Source organism: Caretta caretta, chromosome 17, assembly GCF_965140235.1.
Source record: "Caretta caretta isolate rCarCar2 chromosome 17, rCarCar1.hap1, whole genome shotgun sequence".
Lineage (NCBI taxonomy): Eukaryota > Metazoa > Chordata > Testudines > Cheloniidae > Caretta > Caretta caretta.
In genome coordinates, this window is record NC_134222.1 from 18,694,012 (window position 1) to 18,706,977 (window position 12,966).

Sequence of the window (12,966 nt, forward strand, 5' to 3'; positions counted from 1 at the left end):
AGAACACAGGCTTTGTTTCATCTAATAACAATAGAGATTGACTGGTTGCCAAATACCCTTGTCAGACTGCTGTCCAGCTAGAGGGATCTGATTACACTGGTTTCCCTTTTTAAACCCAGCTTCTAAGAGGGCTTATGGTTATTTCATCTACATTAAGTGCTACTGTGTTACCGGAACTATATGTTACATTCTATATGATCAAAGCAGAAATACAGGAAAGCTTATCGTGGTGTTAACATTGGACTGAGAGGGGAAAAAATACATTACTACAGGGTACCAGGTCATGCCACCAAAGTAAATACCCACAGCAGACAAGTTTAGAACATGACCCACTCCACGGTGAGTGTTTGGTTGGTGTAAATGCTGGGGCAACTCAGGGACTTGTCCCATCAGCGGTCACCAGCTCAGATGTGTTGAAAAGAATACAACAGATATAAAAGCAAAGCAGAGAAGAAGAAAACAAGTAGCTTCTAAACTGTGGGATGAAGGAAAGAGGCAGTAATACCATGTTGTTCTCTCCTCATGAGACCATCTTGCCATCCTGCAAAGGTTCCACACCACTGGGCCATGAACCATCATCGGTGTGGTTCTTCATAACTGGACAATGTCATTCCAATTTCAACAAAGTGCTCCTGCAAAAAGTGTCCCCGTGAGCCTGCACTGAACCCAGTGTACAGGGATGTGCGCACTTGCTGAGAGGAAAGATAAGTGGATTGGAGAATCTATATGTTTAAATAAAAATGCTCTCTCCGAACCATAACCAATTATTTCATCTCTTGTTTCTACAGTCTTGGTCCAGTTCCAGGAAAGGGACTGCTTCCTGTGGCCAGGACGCCCTCTTCTGTTGATGGTCAGTTTCATTGTTTCAGTGTAAGGTACTTGTCAAGGGAGGTCATAGTCACAGGGAGAGAGAGAGATTTCTCTTCAACAGTCATCTGAAGCATCTGGCGCTGTCCATTGTCACATACAAATTATTGGAGTAGATGAAGCACTATTCTGAGCTGAGACTAACCAATTTATTTGAGCATGAGCTTTCGTGAGCTACAGCTCACTTCATCAGATGTTTACCGTGGAAACTGCAGCAGACTTTATATACACACAGAGAATATGAAACAATACCTCCTCCCACCCCACTGTCCTGCTGGTAAATTCCATAAACCTGGAAATCCTGGGCGCCCCATCATCTCAGGCATTGGCACCCTGACAGCAGGATTGTCTGGCTATGTAGACTCCCTCCTCAGGCCCTACGCTACCAGCACTCCCAGCTACCTTCGAGACACCACTGACTTCCTGAGGAAACTTCAATCCATCGGTGATCTTCCTGATAACACCATCCTGGCTACTATGGATGTAGAAGCCCTCTACACCAACATTCCACACAAAGATGGACTACAAGCCGTCAAGAACACTATCCCCGATAATGTCACGGCTAACCTGGTGGCTGAACTTTGTGACTTTGTCCTTACCCATAACTATTTCACATTTGGGGACAATGTATACCTTCAGATCAGCGGCACTGCTATGGGTACCCGCATGGCCCCACAGTATGCCAACATTTTTATGGCTGATTTAGAACAACGCTTCCTCAGCTCTCGTCCCCTAAAGCCCCTACTCTACTTGCGCTATATTGATGACATCTTCATCATCTGGACCCATGGAAAAGAAGCCCTTGAGGAATTCCACCACGACTTCAACAATTTCCATCCCACCACCAACCTCAGCCTGGTCCAGTCCACACAAGAGATCCACTTCCTGGACACTACAGTGCTAATAAACAATGGCCACATAAACACCACCCTATACTGGAAACCTACTGACCGCTATTCCTACCTGCATGCCTCCAGCTTTCACCCTGACCACACCACACGATCCATCGTCTACAGCCAAGCTCTGCGATACAACCGCATTTGCTCCAACCCCTCAGACAGAGACAAACACCTACAAGATCTCTGTCAAGCTTTCTTACAACTACAATACCCACCTGCAGAAGTAAAGAAACAGATTGATAGAGCCAGAAGAGTTCCCAGAAGTTACCTACTACAGGACAGGCCTAACAAAGAAAATAACAGAACGCCACTAGCGGTCACCTTCAGCCCCCAACTAAAACCCCTCCAACGCATTATTAAGGATCTACAACCTATCCTAAAGGATGACCCAACACTCTCACAAGTCTTGGGAGACAGGCCAGTCCTTGCCTACAGACAGCCCCGCAACCTGAAGCAAATACTCACCAACAACCACATACCACACAACAGAACCACTAACCCAGGAACTTATCCTTGCAACAAAGCCCGTTGCCAATTGTGCCCACATATCTATTCAGGGGACACCATCACAGGGCCTAATAACATCAGCCACACTATCAGAGGCTCGTTCACCTGCACATCCACCAATGTGATATATGCCATCATGTGCCAGCAATGCCCCTCTGCCATGTACATTGGTCAAACTGGACAGTCTCTACGTAAAAGAATAAATGGACACAAATCAGATGTCAAGAATTATAACATTCATAAACCAGTCGGAGAACACTTCAATCTCTCTGGTCACGCAATCACAGACATGAAGGTCGCTATCTTAAAACAAAAAAACTTCAAATCCAGACTCCAGCGAGAAACTGCTGAATTGGAATTCATTTGCAAATTGGATACTATTAATTTAGGCTTAAATAGAGACTGGGAGTGGCTAAGTCATTATGCAAGGTAGCCTGTTTCCTCTTGTTTTTTCCTACCCCCCCCCCCCAGATGTTCTGGTTTAACTTGGATTTAAACTTGGAGAGTGGTCAGTTTAGATGAGCTATTACCAGCAGGAGAGTGAGTTTGTGTGTGTATGCGGGTGGGGGGGATGTGAGAAAACCTTGATCTATGCAGGAAATAGCCCGACTTGATTATGCAAAGAGTTGTCACTTTGGATGGGCTAGCACCAGCAGGAGAGTGAATTTGTGTGGGGGGTGGAGGGTGAGAAAACCTGGATTTGTGCTGGAAATGGCCCACCTGTTGATCACTTTAGATAAGCTATTACCAGCAGGACAGTGGGGTGGGAGGAGGTATTGTTTCATATTCTCTGTGTGTATATAAAGTCTGCTGCAGTTTCCACGGTAAACATCTGATGAAGTGAGCTGTAGCTCACGAAAGCTCATGCTCAAATAAATTGGTTAGTCTCTAAGGTGCCACAAGTACTCCTTTTCTTTTTGCGAATACAGACTAACACGGCTGTTCCTCTGAAACCTATTCTGAGCTGGTATGACAATTCCTATGTTCTCAGAGCCTGCCCTTATCCCATCTCACAGGTTACATTGAAGTCATTACTTGCTGTGACAGATCTTTACAAATTACATTGGGGATGATTTAAAAAGCGCTATGTTTCTCTATAGAGCCTCCATGCCTTGATTTCAGGAACTTGGGATATAACTTCCCTCCTTATAATTAGCAGAGGGTGAATCCCATAAGGTTGAGTAGCTCAATTCATTGTGGATGAGATTCCAAAAGTTTGGTCTAGTCATTGGGCTGGAAAACCCAGTGGAACACAATTTCCTGTGGGAGTTCCCATGCTTCCTGGGTTTGGTCAGAAATATAGAAGTCACCACTGAAAAGTCAACAATTGCCAGTAGTTACAACATTCATTGCAAACATTCATGGACACATGCTCTGCATAATAGCCCGATCCAGCACCCACTGAAGTCAATGGCAAAGCTCCCAATGACTTCAACAGGAGCAGGATCCACTCATTATTTCCCATTTTAAATAAAGGAAAATACAGTGGTATTGCCAATACAATGGTGTGATATCTCCTGATAAAGGCTGCCTTTTTAATGCCTATGTCAAAGAACAAGCTTTCCTTGTGATATTTTAATTTTCAAAACTCAAACTGAGAAATAAAAAAAAAAGGTAATTTTTTTCTTTAAAATTGCAATAAAAGTTCAGGTTTGGTTCTGTTCAAGCTCTAAGCAACAGTTCAGTACAGGTTTCTAACTTATATGAACCAGATAGCCCATCCTCTCTTATTAACCATAGAAACAAATATTGTGTGGAGGAGACCTTAGTATTTCTATACTATATACCAAAACCAAAATTTTCAAACTTAGGTGCTTACAATTAGGCACCTAAACCCATATTTAAGTAAACAACAATGACCTGATTTTCAAAGGTGCTCGCAATCACAACTCCTGTTAAAGTCAAAGGGAGCGGACAGGTGCTCCTCAGCTTTGAAAATTTAGCCACGGTTGTTTAGGTACCTAAATATGGATTTAGGTGTCTACATTTAGGCATTTCAGTTTTGGCCCATATTCTATATAGCAGATACTAATAGTGATAACTAACTTAGATAACTTTCCAGCTTTGCCTTAGATAACTGGTTTACATTACCTCAATATTTGCAGTATTTCCAGTACTTCTCTGCAGTTTGTACAGGATGGATCATGGCACATACTGTGGAAATGTCATTAATTCACCTTAGGTAACAGCAACATTTAAGGGCAACCACCTACTTTACTTATTGCGGAGATTCTAACCTAATACAGTATATAACACCTGCACACTGGACAGGCAGAGAGAAAAAGCCCTTATATTCCTTCCTTATTGCAATTTATGACTGCAACTTGAATAGTTCCTAGTGACTTCCTAAGACTAATGTTAATTTTCTGATCTGAGTTTTCCCTCTGGGGCTTTATACAGGTTGTGAGCATTCACTTAATTTAATGTACACTTGGGAGCAAGTCTGGTGGTTCCAGAAATATTTGTAGTTGGAAATCACAGTGATTTTTCATTAGGTTCAATGCCAAAGAAATCACAAATTGTAAGTCAGCCATAGTATAGTTACTGCTACTTGGCTTTTGTATTTCTCTCTATTTATGTGCAAAGTGTAATATTATTCTTTAGTTGTACCACAGTGTAGAGTTACAAAATGTATATTGTTTATCTCTTCTTTAGAATTTCTCATGGAACTGGAGATTTTGACTAGCTGACTTGGGATTCCTAGGGATTTTATGGACTTCCTGTGTGAATCAAAATCTGCCTATGGGGTATGCTCTGTATCACAGCTGGAGTTTCTGAACCTCCGTCTGGAGTAGAAATTCATCCCTGATTTTTTTGGCTGGATTGACTGTTTAGTCTAGGAACTCTCAAGTACAGTTTGTAGGTGCTGGAATTCCTCTTTCTCTTCAGTCAGCAGCTGATGTGGTACGGTGTACATCGGGTATATATTCCAAAGTGAGCAAAGATTTATGCTCTTCCTAACTCCCGTTGATGTTAATGAGTATTACAGACGTGTCCCATGGAGCAAGATGAGAACATATCCCAGTCTGTGTGTGGAGTTTGCCATTAGGGCATCCACACTGCTAAAAACAATACGGAGATCCCAAGGGTAGGAAAGTAATTGGACCTCTACCCTTTTTTCTTACAACTTGAATGTAAGAGATACATTTTAAAGTCTCTCTCATTTCTTTCCCTCTCCTACCAGCACCTGTATTAATTTTGGGTTATGAGTGACCTCACAGAAGAATTGATTGCCATTTTTGAAGGTGTTTCCAAAGGTAATATTCATAATATTTTACTGTCAGACATTGTTTTTGCTACTAAGTATGGTCTAATGTCTAAAGCACACAGACTTGGAGTCAGGATTACTGGGTTTTATTCCCTGTTCTACCAACGTCTCATTTGTCATTTCACCACTATGTCTCAGTTGTACAGTGGGTATAATAATAATCTGTTTCATGCGAGTTTTGTAAGACTTCAATAACTAATATTTGTTGTATTAGGAGCCTTTAGAGTCAGTGAACACTGATTGCTATCATGTGACAGGGGTATTAACCTTTTGTAAGCCCAGTTCATACCAGATGACTAGAGTCGGGCAATATGAGGCCAGAATTTACTAGTTGGGAATTTTTCTATTAAAGGTTTTTTCATTTGAAAATGCTGATTAGTCAAAAGTTAAACTGTTCACGGGAAAAGGTTGGTTTCAATGAATTTCCCATTTTTTAAAAAAATGCAAAACATTTCAAAATTGTCAAAAATGTCAAAAATTGTCAACATTTTCTCAATGAAAAAGTTCCTTTTTAGATTCAAAACATCTTTTTGTTCCAAATTTTACATTAATTTGTTTATTTTTTAAAAAAATATATAGGTTAAAAGGTTTAAATATTTCAAAATTATCTAAATGAAACATTCTAACTGACCTAATCCAAATTTTTTTTGGATTTTCAGTAGCCATGGGCAAGTACTTCACCTCTTTATTTCTTAGTTTTTCCATCTCAAATGGAGATAACTATCCTTATCCAGATGTATAAAGTGCTTTGAGATCTATAAATGAGAGGTGCTATTGTCTGTAAGAGGTTTGAAATCTTTAGAAAAATTGTGTCTATAAATGCATATGTATTATCATTGTTATTTCACAGACTAAGAACTCTTATGGCAGTTTGGATACAGAAGAAAAAGCAGATGTGGCAAAGAATAACTCATAATAAGAAACCAGCATCCTTTAGAGGATCTAAAAAGTACAATAAAATGTTGCAAAAAGAAAAGGAGTACTTGTGGCACCTTAGAGACTAACCAATTTATTTGAGCATAAGCTTTCATGAGCTACAGCTCACTTCATCGGATGCATACTATGGAAACTGCAGAAGACATTATATACACAGAGACCATGAAACAATACCTCCTCCCACCCCACTCTCCTGCTGGTAATAGCTTATCTAAAGTGATCACTCTCCTTACAATGTGTATGATAATCAAGTTGGGCCATTTCCAGCACAAATCCAGGTTTTCTCACCCTCTGCCCCCCCACACACAAACTCACTCTCCTGCTGGTAATAGCCCATCCAAAGTGACCACTCTCTTTACAATGCATATGATAATCAAGCTGGGCCATTTCCAGCACAAATCCAGGTTTTCTCACCCCCCCCCCTTTTTTTTTTTTTCAAAAAACCACACACACAAACTCACTCTCCTGCTGGTAATAGCTTATCCAAAGTGACCACTCTCCTTACAATGTGTATGAAAATCAAGGTGGGCCATTTCCAGCACGAATCCAGGTTTTCTCACCCCTCCCCCCAAAACAAACACACACAAACTCACTCTCCTGCTGGTAATAGCTTATCCAAAGTGACCACTCTCCCTACAATGTGCATGATAATCAAGGTGGGCCATTTCCAGCACAAATCCAGGTTTTCTCATCCCCCCCCCATACACACACAAACTCACTCTCCTACTGGTAATAGCTCATCCAAAGTGACCACTCTCCCTACAATGTGCATGATAATCAAGGTGGGCCATTTCCAGCACAAATCCAGGTTTTCTTCCCCCCCCCCCCCCCCCACACACACAAACTCACTCTCCTGCTGGTAATAGCTCATCCAAACTGACCACACTCCTTACAATGTGTATGATAATCAAGGTGGGCCATTTCCAGCATAAATCCAAGTTTCACCAGAACGTCTGGGGGGGGGGGGGTAGGAAAAAACAAGGGGAAATAGGCTACTTTGTATAATGACTTAGCCACTCCCAGTCTCTATTTAAGCCTAAATTAATAGTATACAATTTGCAAATGAATTCCAATTCAGCAGTTTCTCGCTGGAGTCTGGATTTGAAGTTTTTTTTGTTGTAAGATAGCGACCTTCATGTCTGTAATTGCGTGACCAGAGAGATTGAAGTGTTCTCCGACTGGTTTATGAATGTTATAATTCTTGACATCTGATTTATGTCCATTTATTCTTTTACATAGATACTGTCCAGTTTGACCAATGTACATGGCAGAGGGGCATTGCTGGCACATGATGGCATATATCACATTGGTGGATGTGCAGGTGAACGAGCCTCTGATAGTGTGGCTGATGTTATTAGGCCCTGTGATGGGGTGTCCCCTGAATAGATATGTGGGCACAGTTGGCAATGGGCTTTGTTGCAAGGATAGGTTCCTGGGTTAGTGGTTCTGTTGTGTGGTATGTGGTTGTTGGTGAGTATTTGCTTCAGGTTGCGGGGCTGTCTGTAGGCAAGGACTGGCCTGTCTCCCAAGATTTGTGAGAGTGTTGGGTCATCCTTCAGGATAGGTTGTAGATCCTTAATAATGCGTTGGAGGGTTTTAGTTGGGGGCTGAAGGTGACGGCTAGTGGCGTTCTGTTATTTTCTTTGTTAGGCCTGTCCTGTAGTAGGTGACTTCTGGGAACTCTTCTGGCTCTATCAGTCTGTTTCTTCACTTCCGCAGGTGGGTATTGTAGTTGTAAGAATGCTTGATAGAGATCTTGTAGGTGTTTGTCTCTGTCTGAGGGGTTGGAGCAAATGTGGTTGTATCGCAGAGCTTGGCTGTAGACGATGGATCGTGTGGTGTGGTCAGGGTGAAATCTGGAGGCATGTAGGTAGGAATAGCGGTCAGTAGGTTTCCGGTATAGGGTGGTGTTTATGTGACCATTGTTTATTAGCACTGTAGTGTCCAGGAAGTGGATCTCTTGTGTGGACTGGACCAGGCTGAGGTTGATGGTGGGATGGAAATTGTTGAAATCATGGTGAAATTCCTCAAGGGCTTCTTTTCCATGGGTCCAGATGATGAAGATGTCATCAATATAGCTCAGGTAGAGTAGGGGCGTTAGGGGACGAGAGCTGAGGAAGCGTTGTTCGAAACCAGCCATAAAAATGTTGGCATACTGTGGGGCCATGCGGGTACCCATAGCAGTGCTGCTGATCTGAAGGTATACATAGTCCCCAAATGTGAAATAGTTATGGGTAAGGACAAAGTCACAAAGTTCAGCCACCAGGTTAGCCGTGACATTATCAGGGATAGTGTTCTTGATGGCTTGTAGTCCATCTTTGTGTGGAATGTTGGTGTAGAGGGCTTCTACATCCATAGTGGCCAGGATGGTGTTATCAGGAAGATCACCGATGGATTGTAGTTTCCTCAGGAAGTCAGTGGTGTCTCGAAGGTAGCTGGGAGTGCTGGTAGCGTAGGGCCTGAGGAGGGAGTCTACATAGCCAGACAATCCTGCTGTCAGGGTGCCAATGCCTGAGATAATGGGGCGCCCAGGATTTCCAGGTTTATGGATCTTGGGTAGTAGATAGAATATCCCAGGTCGGGGTTCCAGGGGTGTGTCTGTGAGGATTTGATCTTGTGCTTTTTCAGGAAGTTTCTTGAGCAAATGCTGTAGTTGCTTTTGGCAACTCTCAGTGGGATCATAGGGTAATGACTATACAGTTCTGTGGTGACCTAGAATCCTATTTTCGACGTCTCCGACTCAAGGAATATTTCCAAAATACCTCTGAACGACATACTAATCCACAGAGGCCTCCCTACCAACATTACAAAAAGAAGGATTCTAGGTGGACTCCTCCTGAAGGTCGAAACAGCAGACTGAACTTCTACATAGAGTGCTTCCGCCGACGTGCACGGGCTGAAATTGTGGAAAAGCAGCATCACTTGCCCCATAACCTCAGCCGTGCAGAACACAATGCCGTCCAGAGTCTCAGAAACAAATCTGACATCATAATCAAAAAGGCTGACAAAGGAGGTGCTGTTGTCATCATGAATAGGTCGGAATATGAACAAGAGGCTGCTCGGCAGCTCTCCAACACCACTTTCTACAAGCCATTATCCATGACTTTGGATGAGCTATTACCAGCAGGAGAGTGAGTTTGTGTGTGTGTGTGTTTGGTGGGGGGGTGAGAAAACCTGGATTTGTGCTGGAAATGGCCCACCTTGATTTTCATACACATTGTAAGGAGAGTGGTCACTTTGGATAAGCTATTACCAGCAGGAGAGTGAGTTTGTGTGTGTGGTTTTTTGAAAAAAAAAAAGGGGGGGGGTGAGAAAACCTGGATTTGTGCTGGAAATGGCCCAACTTGATTATCATACGCATTGTAAAGAGAGTGGTCACTTTGGATGGGCTATTACCAGCAGGAGAGTGAGTTTGTTGGGGGGGGGGGGGTTGGAGGGTGAGAAAACCTGGATTTGTGCTGGAAATGGCCCAGCTTGATTATCATACACATTGTAAGGAGAGTGATCACTTTAAATAAGCTATTACCAGCAGGAGAGTGGGGTGGGAGGAGGTATTGTTTCATGGTCTCTGTGTATATAATGTCTTCTGCAGTTTCCACAGTATGCATCCGATGAAGTGAGCTGTAGCTCAGGAAAGCTTATGCTCAGATAAATTGGTTAGACTCTAAGGTGCCACAAGTCCTCCTTTTCTTTTTGTGAATACAGACTAACACGGCTGTTACTCTGAAATAAAATGTTGCACACTGGAGAATCCAGTTTGCCAATATATGTGCTACAATAATTACACCAATCTTGAAGATCAATTTTATCCCCTATCCCCAGCTGCAACCAGTTTATGGAATTGAAGCTTTTGGGGATATATACAGTTTAAGGCCCCGATCCTGCAAACTTTTACACATGTGCTTAATGCTAAGCCCCTGAATGGTCACACTGACTTCAACAGCACCACTCATGTATTTGCACAAGTGCTTGCATGATCAAAGCTTAAGACTGGTCAATGCAAAGATTGTTTTCAGAGGGACCCTGTAAAATCTACTTTTGCATGTAAGTGAATATTTTATTGTCATTCTGTAATGCTGTGCAGTGGCTTTGTAAACATTCTAATATTTTATGCACTGTAAAATGTTTCTGATAGTATTTTCCATTTCTAACTCTTTGGGGGATAATTAAAACAAAATCTGTTAAATTTATTCATGGTTTGGTTCCTTGATGGCATAAGACGCCTGGTGTAAACACTAAAAAGCCAGGCAGCAGACAGACCCACTCAAATATTAGATCCATTAGGACATTTTTATTTATAAATCTAAAATTGTTTTTGATGACCTCAAAAGAAGGAAATGTCAGGAAGTGCATATTACCTGTGAGCTCAGTAAGACTGTCATGGAAATGCCAAAATAACATGAAATATACAAATTCGAGTCCTCCAAAAATAAGCAACAAGGTCTGATTACAAGGGGCAAAACATATAATCAAAAGGAACTATCAAAAGGAAAGTGCAGGCTAGCTCCAGCAGCCAAGAGCAGATTCATTTAAAAGCTATGTCCATAATGACCAATAAATTGTTAATTTGTACTCAGTTGACTGAATCGGTGACAACATTCCACTAAATCACCAGGGTCCCAATTCAAAAAAGCACTTAAGCGTGTGCTTAAGTCCATTCTTAGTCAGGAACAGAAGTTAAGCTGGTACCTTACTTTAAGCATGTGCTTAAGCCCCATTGACTTAAATGGATGGGATTTTCAAAAGTTCTCAGCACAGACTTAACTTTGCTCCCATCATATGCATGGTAAAATTCCATTGACTTTAGTGGGGGCATCTAGGCCAATTCTGAGCACTTGAAAACCCACCCAATGTGCTTACAGCTTGTAATTAAACATGGTCTTGAACGGTCTTTCCAGAATCAAGGCCATGATAAATAGACAATGAGATGAGACAATAGTGTTCAGAGGAGGGATTTAGGCTTATTAGGAACTGGGGAACCATCTGGGAATGGAGGAGCCTACCCAGGAAGGATGGGCTTCACTTAAACCAAAACAGAACCAGATTGCCAGCATGTAAAATTAAAAAGGTCATAGAAGAGTTTTTAAACTAAGGGCTGGGGGAAAGTTGACAGGTACGGAGCAGCACACAGTTTAGACAGAGACATCCTTTAGGGGAGGATTTATTAAAGGGGATTCTCTATATACCATAAACAGGAGAGGATGGAAGTTGATAAAGTACAAGTAGGAACAGAAGAGAAACAGCAAACAAAAAAGAATCCCATTCAATTACGCCACATGAAGGCGGACAACTAAATATTGACAAAATTTATAAATGCTTCTATACAAATGCTAGAAGTCTAAATATTAAGATGTCTACTAAATACTAGATACTAAGATGTCTAACTTAAGTGTCTGGTATTACAGTGAGAATATTGATATAGTAGGCATCACAGAAACTTGGTGGAACAATGATAATCAATCAATGATAATCAAAAAAGTAATATCAATGTACAAAATATACAGGAATGATAGAGTTGATTATGCTAGTGGGGGAGTGGCACTATATGTGAAGGAAAGTACAGAGTCAAATTTAGTAAAAAATCTTAAATGAATGTACCACAGAATCTCTATGGACAGAAATTCCATGCTTGAATAAGAAGAGTATAGCAATAGGAATATACTACCGACTATCTGACCAGGATGTTGATGGCAATTGTGAAACATTCAGGGATATCAGACAGGCTAAAAAAAAACCAGAACACTCAGTAATAATGGGGGATTTTAGCTATTCCCATATTGAATGGGTACATATCACCTCCGGATGAGATGCAAACACAGATGCCAGCTTTTCAAACTGCCGGGGGCTGCTTGACCCCCAGCTCGGCCCCAGGCCCTACCCCCACTGCACCCCTTCACCCAAAGCCAGCTCTGCCTCTTCCTGTCCCCGCTCCATCCTCACCTAGTTCTGCCCCCTCCCCCAAGCACGCCGCATCCCCGCTCCTTCCCCCCTCCCTCCCAGCCTCCCTGCTCACCGCGAAACAGTTGTTCGTGGCAGGTGGGAGGTGCTGGGAGGGAGTGGTGAGGCACTGATCCGTGGGGCCGCTGGCAGGCAGGAGGCACCGGGTGCGGGGGGAGTGTAGGCAGAATCTGATGGGGGGCTGCCGTTGGGCGCTCTGCACCCATCAGTTTTTCCCTGTTGGTGCTCCAGACCAGGAGCACCAATGGAGTCAGCACCTATGGATGCAAATATAAAATTCTGAGACACCATTAATGACTGCTTCTTGGAGCCACTAGGCTTAGAACCCACAATGGGAGAGACAATTCTTGATTTAGTCCTAAGTGGTGCACAGGCTCTGGTCCAAGAGGTGAATATAGCTGAACCACTTGGTAATAGCAACTAGAATGTAATTAAATGTACCATCTTTACAGGGGGAACCACCAAAGAAACCTACCACAGTAGCATTTAACTCCAAAAAGGGAAACTTCACAAAAATGAGGAAGCTAGTTA

General features: G+C 42.4%; 1 long non-coding RNA gene across 3 annotated transcripts in view; it reads left to right on the forward strand.

The window, feature by feature from the left end:
• The window catches only part of LOC142069485 (uncharacterized), a 66,081-nt gene that overhangs the window by 21,031 nt on the left and 32,084 nt on the right, over nucleotides 1-12,966 (forward strand). For 2 of the 3 annotated variants that reach the window (XR_012665334.1, XR_012665336.1), the window contains exons 2-3: nucleotides 789-850; nucleotides 5,458-5,530. This is a non-coding gene — a long non-coding RNA (uncharacterized LOC142069485). Of the gene's footprint in view, nucleotides 1-788; nucleotides 851-5,457; nucleotides 5,531-6,391; nucleotides 6,539-12,966 lie in introns of those variants that run through there. The other variant, XR_012665335.1, reaches the window with a different exon arrangement.